The 9533-nt window shown below is 43.2% G+C and overlaps 1 protein-coding gene across 4 annotated transcripts in view; it reads right to left on the reverse strand.

Annotated features, from left to right (window-relative positions):
• taf1 (TAF1 RNA polymerase II, TATA box binding protein (TBP)-associated factor) overlaps nucleotides 1-9212 on the reverse strand; it is a 128505-nt gene extending 119293 nt beyond the window's left edge. For 2 of the 4 annotated variants that reach the window (XM_059977060.1, XM_059977057.1), the window contains exons 1-2: nucleotides 9080-9212; nucleotides 7438-7571 (exon numbers count right to left, since the gene is read on the reverse strand). The gene's annotated coding sequence lies outside the window, so the exon portion shown is untranslated. Of the gene's footprint in view, nucleotides 1-7437; nucleotides 7572-8129; nucleotides 9010-9079 lie in introns of all 4 variants that reach the window. The other 2 variants (XM_059977058.1, XM_059977059.1) reach the window with 2 other exon arrangements.
• Nucleotides 9213-9533: the final 321 nt, after the last annotated feature.

The raw sequence follows: 9533 nt of genomic DNA on the forward strand, positions 1-9533 counted from the left end.
CAAAGTCATCTATTCCATCAATTAAATCATTTATATACAGAATAAAAAGTGAACACTACACCCTGCGGAACACCTCTAGTCACTTGCAGCCAACCATAAAAAGATACTTTTATTCCCACTCACTGCCTCAGCCAATGCTCTAACCACGTTAGTAACTTTCCTGTAATAACATGGGCTCTTAACTTGGTAAGCAGCCTCTTGTGTAGCACATTGTCAAAGGCCTTTTGAAAGTCCAGATGTACAACATCCACTGCATCCCCTTGATCTATCCTATTTGTAATCTCCTCAAAGAATTCCAACAGGTTCATTAGGCAGGATTTTCCCTGAAGGAAACCACGCTGACTTTGTACTATCTTGTCCTGTGTAATCAAGTATTACCTCATCCTTAACAATTGACTCTAACATCTTCCCAACCACTGAGGTCAGGCTTACTAGTCTATAATTTCCTTTCTGCCGCGTCCCTCCTTGTGGGGTGACATTTGCAATTTTCCAGTCCTTTAGAACCATGCCAGAGTCCAATGCTCCTTGAAAGATCATTACTAATATCTCTACAATCTTTACCACTGCCTCTTTCAGAACTATAGAGTACAGTTCATCTGGTCCGGGTGACATATGTACCATTAGGTCTTTCTGCTTTCTGAGCACCTTCTCCCTTGTAATAGTAATTGCATTCACTTCTCTTCCCCACACCCTTCAACACCTGGCACACTGCTAGTGTCTTCCACAGTTGTTATTTCAACTGCCTCATTTTCTAGTGGTCCTTTTTCTACTCTCATCTCTCCTCTTTTTTAATACACTTGCAAAAGCTTTTTCTTTCTACCTTGATATTGTTTGCTAGCTTGCTTTCATATTTCATCCTTAAATTCCTAATGATCCTTTTACTTGTTTTCTGTAAGTTTTTAAAAGATTCCCAATCTTTTATCCTCCCACTAATTTTTGTTTTGCTGTATGCCCTCTCTTTTGCTTTTACATTAGCTTTGACTTCCCTTAACTACGGTTGTACTATTTTGCCATTTGAGTAATTCTTTGTTTTTAGAATACATCTATCTGGCACCTTCCTCATTTTTCCCAAAAACTCAAGCCATTGCTGCTCTCTATCATCCCTGCCATCACCTCCTTCCAATTTACTTTAGCCAACTCCTCTCTCATTCCAATGTAATTTCCTTTACTCCACTGAAATACTGCTACATCAAGTTGAACTCAAGTTGTGATCACTGTCTCCTACAGGTTCCTTTCCCTTAAGCTCCCTAGCCACCTCGGTTCATCACATAATACCCAAATCAGTATAGCTGATTCCCTAGTAGGCTCAACGACAAGCTGCCTAAAAAGCCATTCCTTAGTCATTCAACAATTCATTCTCTTGAGATCCATTACCAACCAGGTTTTCCCAATCTACCTATATGTTACGATCTCTCATTACCATAACATTGCCCCTTTGATACACCTTTTCTATTTCCCATTGTATTCTGTAGTCCACATCCCAGCTACTGTTTGGAAGCCTGTAAAAACTGCCATCAACCTCCTATTACCCTTGCAGTTTCTTAACTCAACCCACAAGGATTCAACATCTTTCTAATGATTTGATACCATTCTTTACCAGCATAGCCACACCATCCCCTCTGCCTACCTTCCTATCCCTCCAATACAATGTGTAACCTTGGACATTCAGCTCCCAACGACAACCATCCAGCCATGATTCAGAGATGGCCACAACAATATATCAAACCATCTGTAAAAGTGCAACAAGATCATCCATCTTATTTCTTATACTCTCTGCACTGAGATATAACACTTTGAATACTGTATTTGCCACCCTTTTTGATTCTGCATCTCTAATGCACTGATATTCACCCTGCTGGCTGCAATTTGTCCTATCATCTGCCTGCCCTTCCTAACAGTCTGACTGCACGCTATCTTTGCTTTTTTACCATCTGTCCTATCCTGAGTCTCTTCACTCTGGTTCCCATCTCTCTGCCAAATTAGTGTAAACCCTCCCCAACACCGCTAACAAACCTGCCCATGAAAATATTAGTCCCCCTCGGGTTCAGATGCAACCTAGCCCTTTTGTACAGGTCATAACTCCCCCAGACGAGATCCCACTGATTCAAGAACCTGAAGCCCTGCTCCCTGTACCAGTTTTTCAGCCGCGCATTTATCTGCTAAATCATCCAGTTTCTACCCTCACTGGCGAGCGACACAGGTAGCAATCCAGAAATTACCTGGAGGCCCTGCTTCTCAGCTTTCTGTCTAGCTCTCTAAATTCACTCTTCAGGACATCTTTGCTTTCCCTTCCTATGTCATTGGGAACATTGTTGCCACAGCTGGGAGAGAAATCTTGTGTGGTATAGGTTACTCTGAGAAAAGAGGTAACTCTTTTCCAAGTGTGCTGACTCAAGTATTCCCTCAACTTGGCCGCCTTACTTATTCCCAAAATTCAGCTATAGAAAAACTGTTTTATCTATACAGGTAGTCCCCGAGTTACGAACGTCCGACTTACAGACAACTTGTACTTATGAACTGAGGAAGGAGGACTCCGCCCGCATTTTGGATCGCGACGCCATCCGCCATTTTAAGTCGTTGCCGTTGACACTGTGTTGAGCATGTAACTTTGTATTTGGCTTAAATTTTCCTTAGTAAGATTCACCTTGACCCCAGCCCCCCAGTTCCTGTCAGCTGGCGGCGCAGTGAGATCAGCGCCAGGCTGGAGAACAGAGGTTCCCCAGTTCAGTTTAGTGACAGACTGCTCCCGTGCCAGGTTGATGTCGATCCAGTGACTCCCGTACCATCTGTGCCGGGATAATGTCAAGCGCGCAACTCTACCTCGTAAAAAAAAACAGTCACCTCCAGATTAAATTCCCACGCAGAATATTGTGGAGGATCAAATATAGTACCCAGACCCAGCACATCCCCCACTTGTCCCCTTTAACCTGTCTTACTGCGGTAGAATTTAGGACCTGGGGAATTCAGTGCAGTGGTCCTTAGGAACCAGCAGACCTCGGGAGCCGGTGCGGCTCAGGACCCGCTGCCCGTAGTGTTTCTGTTCCATTGACGGGAAGATCGAAAATAAAGTGGAAATAATAGTGTTTGGAAAGAGGTGAAACGCCATTGGTCATTGGAGAAGCGTTAGGCTACAGTTGGTCAATGACCAGAACAATTTTAAAGGATAAAGTGAGAATAACGGAACATGTGAAAGGCCTTACCCCGATGAAAGCTACAATTATTACTAAGCAATGCGGTGGTTTAATTACTGGAATACATACGTTTCTTAAGTTTCTTTATAGGCATAGAAAGGTAAAACATATAGTATATACTAAGACAAACGTTTGACTAACTGACACTAAATAATACCGTATGTACTTGTTCCGACTTACGAACAAATCCGACTTAAAGACGGGCTCAGGAACAGAACTCGTACGCAACCTGGGGACTGCCTGTATTAGCAAACTCAACCACACCACTTACTGCTGAATACAGCTCTCATTGTAATCTCAAAAACAGATTACAAATCCAATTAAGTGGCTGCCCCAGCTAACCAAAATTTCATCGAAATAGTTTTAAAAAGGATAAAATACCATTTAACTGAGTAACAAATTATGTACAAATGAAATACAACACAAATTACTGCACTACCAGTAATACTAGAGTATATAAAACTGTATATTAGTTCCTAACAATTATCAACAGAAATATTCATCCAGTGTAAGTTGCTGTGTTCTTTTGATTGAATGTAAATAAAGAAAAGCAGTGCAGACACCGAGGGCAGATAATGAACTACCTTTGTAAAACATTTTGAACAACTGCATACTCCAAATCTTTATTTTCACTGGAATATTCAAGACGATCGCTGATACCTTCAAATTCATCCTAGTTCCAAACTTGAAGTTGTGAAATCGCTTCATTTTCCCTCCCAGACATTTCTAGCATCTCCAAGCCTGAATGCTTGATACCGTAGAAAGCAAAACCGTTCTGAATTGTTCCCAACAACTAATTGCAACAAAAGTCACTGCTTTTTGAACACAAACACATGCAACTGACACCATTTAAAAACAGAAAGCACAGTGTAGTGTCCAATGGCCACAAAAGTGCATGTGACTGATGCCAGTTAGAAACTGCTCAGCAAGCCTCCTGTCCCAATTAAGTGGCACGGTGCCCCAAATAAACGAATAGAATCCTGCCTATTTTCTCAATTAGCTTTCATTCTTTAAGAATTGTCCCAAATAAGCATTTGTCCCAATTAGCCAATGGCCCAATTAACCGAAACTCACTGTACGTTCTTTACTGCCTAATGTCTCTTGTGTTCTTCTCCCTTTTCCATATATATGTAAAGATATCATATGTTTTTGTCACAATGACTAAGATGTGGTCTTAGTCACATGCCTCTGGTGTATCCATTCCTATTCTCAGTTCTGAATTATTTAAACTTGCTGTACGGAATGAAGGTACCTCAAGAATGGTCATTCAATGGTCCAACCAGAAGCCTCTGGTGTATCCATTCCTATTCTCAGTTCTGAATTATTTAAACTTGCTGTACAGAATGAAGGTACCTCAAAAACGGTCATTCTATGGTCCAACCAGAAGCCCTGGCTGACTTCAGAGGTGCGCTCCCTACTAAGAGCTTTGGATGCTGCCTCCAAATCCAGTGACAGAACAATTCTCAGAACAGCCAGGTGAAATTTCATCTTAGGCAACAAGAGGGTAAAGACCACCTATGCACAAGATATTCAGGAACACCTGTCTGAAAATGATCTGTGGCTTATGTGGCTGGGCATCAAGGGCATCACTGACAACACAAGGAATAACTGCATCGAGTGAACCAGTGACTCCTCCCTCCCTGATGCTCTAACCTACTTTTATGCACACTTCGGGGCATGCAACACAATGCTGGCCGTGAAAGATACCTCCTTCCTGGTGAGCACCCCCTCTCTATAATAACAGCAGATGTGAGAAGGACTCTGCAGAGAGTCAACCCCCCCCCCCCAAAAGGTAGTTGCACATGACAACACCCCAGGCCAAGTACTCAGTTAGTGTGCCCACTTCACAGACATTGTCAACATTTCACCTCATTCAAGCTGCTGACCCCACATGCTTTTCAAATAAGCCACCATCATCGCTGTACCAAAGAACTCTTACACCTTCAGAACTAAATAACTACTGCTGAGTGGCACTAGTGCCAATCTTCATGAAGTGCTCTGAACGTCTGAAAATGGCACATATCAAAAGCTCCATTCCTACCACATTGGACTCTCACCAATATGTTTACCAACTGAACCGTGCTATGGCAGATGCTACAGCATCTATCATTCACCTGACACACCTAGAAAACTAGGACACTTATGCCAGAATGCTGTTTCTGGATTTCAGTTCAATATCCAACACTACTGTCCCACACACCTTGGTGAATAAACTCTTCCTACTCCTCAGTCTGAATACACCACTGTGCAACTGGGTGATGGGCTTCCTAACAAACCTCAGAGAGTCAGGATGCACAACTGCTCTTCCCTCCCCATCATACTCAATACAGGTGACCCCCAGGGCTGTGTGTTGAGCTGATTGCTATACACTCTGCTCACACGTGCATGCAAAGCTGAACATCCGAGTAATCACATCGTCAGGTTCACTGGTGACAGCAGTGGTGGGGCTCAGCATCAACAATGATGAGGTGGCCTACAGGGAGGAGGTGGAAGAGCTAGAAGTGTGATGCAAGGCAAATAACCTCTTTCGTAACATCAACAAGACAAAGGAGATGGTTATCGACTTCAGGAGAACTTGCACCACTCACGCCACCCTTTACATCAGCAACACAACAGTGAAAAGTACAAAATTCCTGGGAGCGCACATTACACACAACCTCTCATGGTTCCGGAACACATCCTACAGAGTCAGGAAAGCTCACCAACACCTTTACTTTCTGAGGAGGCTGAAGAGAGCTGGACTTTTTATCCATACTCACGTCATTCTACAGATGTGCAGTGGAAAGCATCCTAACAAGCTGAACCACTGGTTGGTAAGGTAAAGGTACTATGGTGGAGAGGAAGGCTCTACAATGGGTAGTTAAATCTGCTCAACACACCGTCAAGGCCATGTATATGGAAAGGTGCTGGAAAAGCACCAGTAAGATCATGAAGGATCCTACACATCCTGATCATGGACTGTTTATCCCACTCCCATCAGAAAGACAGTTACGCTGCATACATACCAGGAGCACCAAACTAAAAAACTGTTACTTTCCCCAAGCAGTAAAACTGATCAACACCTCCATCCACCAATTCCACAACTACTTTATTATTATTTCCTATCAATCACCCTATATACAACCGTGTCTCACTTTCTGGAAATACAAGCAATGTTTGCATATAAGCTATCTGATGTATGTATATTTATTGTGTTTATTATTATTATTATTATGTTCTTTATCATTCGTGTTTTTTTGTGTTGCAGCAGATCCAGAGTAAAAATTAATTAATTCTCCTTACACTTGTGTACAGAAAATGACATTAAGCAATCTTGAATCTAGCATCAGACATTTCAACCCTGGGAAAAGGATACAGGCTGTCTATCAATGCCTCTCATATTCTTATAAACCTCCATCAGATCTCTCCTCAGCCTCCACCACTCCAAAGGAAGCCACACTTGTCCATTGTCGCCTTATAAGACATCCCCTCTAATCCAAGCCAATTAAAAAAAACACCAATTAACCTTATCTGTAATGCTAGCTTTGTAATTTCATCAATATGTTGGGCCCAGGATAGATCTGCAGAGATGCTGACACCTAGGAACTTGAAATTGCTCACATTTTCCACTTCTGACCCCTCGATGTGTTCCCTTGCCTTCCTCTTTATGAAGTCCACAATCAAATCTTTGGTCTTAATGATGCTGAGTGCAAGGTTGCTGTGACACAACTTAACCAGCTGATCTATCTCACGACTGTATGCCTTCACGTCATCATCTGATATCCTGCCAACAATAGTTGTGTCATCAGCAAATTTATAGTTGGCATTTGAGCTATGCCTAGCCGCACAGCTGTGAGTGTAGACAGAGTAAAGCAGTGGACTAAGCATGGAACCTTAAGATGCATCAGATGTTATTTCCGATCTGCATTGACTGTGGTCTCCCAGTGAGGAAGTCAAGGATCCATTTGCCGATGGAAGCATAGAGACCTGGTATCTAGAACTTCTTGATTAGAAATGAGGTTATGATTGTGTTGAACACTGAACTGTAATCAATAAACAACAGCCTGATGTAGGTATTGCTATGATCCAGAAGATCAAAGGTCAAATGGAGATCTAGTGAAATTGCATCCATTGTAAACCTATTGTGGGGATAGGCAAATTGCAGTGGGTCCAGGTCCTTCCTTAGGCAGGTGTTGATTCTAGCCAACCTTTCAAAGCACTTCATCATCATAGATGCAAATGGGCAATAGTCATTGAGGCAACTCACCCTGCTCTTCTTGGGCACTGGTATGATTATGACCCTTCTGAAGCAGATGGAAACCTCCAACAGCAGCAGTGACAGATTGAGGATGTCCTTGAACACTCCTGTCAGGTGGTTGGCAAAGGTTTTCAGTATCCTGCCTGTGTAGGTCAACAAGAGGGTGGAAAAGGTGTTTAGCATGCTAGCCTTCATCAGTGGAGCATTGAGTATAGGAGTTGAGACATTATGTTGCAGTTATACAAGCCATTTTTGAGGCCACACTTGGGAGTGCTGTGGACTGTTTTGACTGCTCTGTTCTAGAAAAAAATTGATTAAATTGGGAAGAATGTGGGGCATGTTTACGAGAATGTTAACAGAACTCAAAGTTCTGAGTTAATAAGGAGAGGTTGGCCAGGCTAGAGTTTTATTTTTTAAGACTGTGGGAGAAAAGAGAAACAACCTTATAGGGGTGTTTAAATTATGAGAGGCATAGGTAAGGTGTACGGTAACTGTCTTTTCCCAAGATAGGTGGATCCAAGACTAGGCGTCATAAGCTTAGGGTGAGAAGGGTAAAATTGAAAAGAACCTGTCAGTGACAATAAGCCTGATTCTGATTATATATCTCAAATCACACCTTTCTGTTTCACCTAAAGCATTTAAAGGTCAACATCCCCTGCTGCCTTACACTCACTTTATTTATTGTTGTATACAATACTTACCATGTATACTGTTTATTATGCGAGCTTCACACAAGGAATTTCATCGAACTTTGCTACATATGACAAGAAACTAAACTAGAACTCTGACCTCAACCATAGTGTTCCATCCAATCTCACATTAACCTTGGCAAAATTGACATCATTCTTCTCCAAGAGTTCTCCACTGTCTGAATGAATGGAACTGCATTCCCTGATTACATTCTTCCCTACTCAGATGCAGCCAAAAACTCTTGCTTCTCTTGCCCCTCTTGTAATATTATTTTCAATGTCACTGAAAGATCTGTCCTTGGTCCTTTTATTTCCAAACCTACCTGCTAGCATTCAGCCAAGTCATCCCAACAAACATCAGTTCACTCATGTGTACAGATAAGTTTCACTGCCTTATTGTCACTTTTCATGCCCTTATTGTCAGATTGCTTCTGCAACATCCAGGCTTATAGGTGTCCAAACTTCATCCAACTGATTGGAAAGACCGGAAACATACCCCCTACCAAACCGGGTTCCCTCATCAACCCAATCTTGAATACCGTTTCAGACAGCGATACTTTATGTGCAGTCTTGGAATCCTATATACTCCGAAATGAATTTCCAATCCCCTACTATCAAAGTTTCAAAAGACAGTCTACTTATTACGTTCCTAAATGTTTCCTCAGTTAACTCCCTTGTCTGCAGCATCTGTCGGATCATTAACTTTCCTCGCTCGAATCCCCTGCTCTTTGCAGCTCAGAGTAGAACATCAGCTGCTGATTGCACCGGCCCATTCTCTGCTTCCTCTCCTACAAAGGCGCCTCAAGTAGAGTGGTGTCATTTACGCCGCCTCGGCTCGCCAGCGATTCCCAAACGCGGGCCTCACCCAGTCCTGCAGCGTCTATCAAACAGCCTGCGGCACAAAAACAATTTCAAACATTTTGCACCACTCTCGCCGATACCAAAGTATAGCGCAGTCTTACCTCACTCCCGTGACTCCTTCCCCGATACGTCCAGCAAAAACGCCGGCCAACCTCCAGCTGGATCGCCACCGCTGGACCCGGAGGATCAGTGTATCACCCGAACCAAAGCCGAGGCTGCTCGGATCCGGGCAGACTACCGAGGCCCACAGGGCAGCGCCACCTCCAGGCTCGGAGGATCACGTTGCCACCTCCAGCTCTGCGCCAGGATCAGACACACTCCACCACCCTCCCGACATGTGCAGACCCCGGACGATCCGATGGGCGACAGCGCCGTCCGCAGACCGACAAAGTGAAAGTCAAGAACTCAACTGCAGATGCTGGAAATCAAAAAGTGCTGGCTGAAACAACTCAGCAGGTTAGGCAGCATCTGTGGAAACTGGAAACCTTCGACATTTTGGGTTTGCGGAGGCACTTTACATTCTCAATAGTGTCACAAATGTGTCGCAAACCAATA

This window comes from Hypanus sabinus, chromosome 8 (genome assembly GCF_030144855.1).
Source record: "Hypanus sabinus isolate sHypSab1 chromosome 8, sHypSab1.hap1, whole genome shotgun sequence".
Lineage (NCBI taxonomy): Eukaryota > Metazoa > Chordata > Chondrichthyes > Myliobatiformes > Dasyatidae > Hypanus > Hypanus sabinus.